This window comes from Echinops telfairi, unplaced genomic scaffold (assembly GCF_000313985.2).
Source record: "Echinops telfairi isolate 266 unplaced genomic scaffold, ASM31398v2 ScPeMD7_7461;HRSCAF=8499, whole genome shotgun sequence".
In the NCBI taxonomy this organism is placed as follows: Eukaryota; Metazoa; Chordata; class Mammalia; order Afrosoricida; family Tenrecidae; genus Echinops; species Echinops telfairi.
The window spans coordinates 4,548,002-4,550,501 of record NW_022111361.1 but is presented as its reverse complement, the minus strand read 5'-3'; positions in this window follow the sequence as shown (position 1 = coordinate 4,550,501).

The window sequence follows — 2,500 nt, the reverse complement described above, 5'->3', positions numbered from 1 at the left end:
AAAGTGGTTGTTCCGCGCCAGCTCTCCGCAGTTCTGCTATCTTTGCGCATGGAAGTCTCCAAGAGAGGCTCGAGAAGGTGGCGGACAGGGAGAAGCGCGATCGGCTTAAAGGGAACTAGGAGATGGGTCCCAAAGCTTTTGGGGGGGAGGCCTGAGACAAGGACTACCCCTGTCGCGGCGGGAAGCCCTCAGACGGCCGCCTGCAGAGGGCTCTGTGGCCCAGGGCGCAGGCTGCGGCGAGCTGCTTTCGCCTCTGGACGGAGGCCACAGCGCCGGCAGCCGCGGGGCCGAGGGCGCACGTTTCCAGCCCACTCCCCACTTTCGGTTCTCAGAGGGGGCCCCTCTTGCTTCTTGGGCGTTCTTGGCTCAGGGCTGATCTACACAACTTGGCACTAACCCCTTCCCTGGCAGGTCGGCCCCTGTTCCTGACAACCTGATGCGCAGGCTTACTTTTGGAGAGGCCGCCCGCGCTTGGCTTAATGGAGGCGGGGTGTATGCAGGCCCCAGGCTCCAGGAGACAGTTTAGGGTTCCCTAATAACGGGAGACGCCCGCTCCCCACCCCTGTGCTACGCAGTGAGCTACACACTCGCCCGCGTCCCAGGAAAGCAAGGTGTTCAGGGCACCCCTGTCCCTCGTGCCTTTTGGGGATTCCTCTTGCAACACTTTGGTCCTTGATGCGGAGGACTCAGACGAAGATGGGGGCTAGAGGAAACCATGGGGCTAACCTTTCCGTCTCCTACCCTTACCTTGCTGTCAGATAGGAATCTTTGTCCACCCCACCCCACCCCCAGGCCCTTTGTAAGCACTCCGGAAGAGAGATGGTCACAATCCATTCACGCCCCTGTCTGGAAGGAGCTGGTTCTCTGGCGTCCTCACTCCTAAGATCAATCGCTCTGGAGTTCGTTCCAGTTTTACAATTACAATCTTCAGAGACGCTACAGGAATTTCTTTAGCTCCTTTCTTCTTGGGGTCCTTGCGATTCCTCCGAAGAACGAGTTTCTTACGTCTAGAGCGCAAGACTTGGTGGGTGGCATTCTGATGATAAAAGCTGACTACGGAGTCTATCCTCCAAGCCGCCTTTCTAGGGAACCCAGTTAGGTAAGCGGTCTGGAGCGAAGAGCAACAGGCTGCTGCCGGCCTTTGGATTGGAAGAAAATAACGGTGGATTTTTGTTGGAGGAACTCAGCAGACACGCATGCCGTGGCGTTGGTCAATGATACGTGCAATACAAAGAAAACAGAAACGCAAAGTCACGTCCACACGAAGGACGCCGAGGGACCACCCCACGCCCAACGTGGTGCATTCGATGAAATATTGGGTTTTCCACCATTAGCACTTAGGACAATAGCAAATGTGTGACGCCTTTGCGCAATTCCTTGGGATTTTCGTACTTTTGCAAACGTACTTGACGCCTCAATTCTCGGATGGCTGTTCAATAGACACCCATGAGAGGCTCGCTGAGCCACCCCCCACCCCTGCCCCTCCCTTCCGGTCTTCCCTCTTGCGTGCAGCGCTGTCATCCAGGACTTGAATTGTGTTGTCAAAGTTTAGTAAGCAGAATGAGGAGGGGGCATGAGAACCGGGGAGGGGGTGTCTGGAAAAGTCTTGGAAATCGGTATATTTTGCAGGTGTAGAATGCGCATGACAACCATGGCTAGTGCGCGCTCCCCAATGGCGAGGGCATGACAGGGACAGCTGGCTCTGTTTTCAGTGTGAAAACACCCCCTCGGTGGACCAAGCAAAACGACACTGACCTTTCTGCGGGGGGAACCAGAGAGGTGCCTTTGACTGAATTAGCCACAAAGACGTCTTGCTATGACTTTGTTTCCCCAGGAAAGCAAAGAAATACTGCGCTTAATACGAGGAGGACTGCTCCCAGCTTTCCCGTGCCCCTTAAAAATATTACAGTGCTGATTTACTGGCCCTCTTCTCCCAAGTTGGCCCCAAGGCCGGCGATGGAACGTGATGTCGGGGTGGGGATGGCCAGGAGGAGGAGAAGGGAGGGGGCAGGGCCGAGGAGGAGGAAGAGGAGGAGGCAGCGGCTGCAGGAGCAGTCACAAGCCTGTTGCCTGTTTCCAGAGTTCATTCTTTGCAAATTTATCCATCTTTTCATCTGACACTTCTTTGAAATACATCACTGTCATCCGGAGAGTTGTTTGGTAGATTATCTGCAGGCCCACAGCCTTTTCCAAGGTCAAGTTGAAGATTCTTGTTTGCTGTTTAACGGGGTTGTTTAAAAACTCCGAACAATGCCCGCCTGTTAACTACCTCCCCCCACCCCCGTTCCCCTGGGGGCATTCGAAAGCAAGTTTTCCAATTGACCCAATTCCTGGACATTTTGCCCTCTTGCGCTTCTAAATTCGCCAGGCAGGGCTTAACAGTTTAACAAGAATTGTTGGAGTCAACAGGAGAAACGCATGATTTAACCTTAGCACTTGCAGGCTAAAGAGATAGAGAGATCAAACTATCTTTCACCCCTCCTCAAAGTGGACACAATCC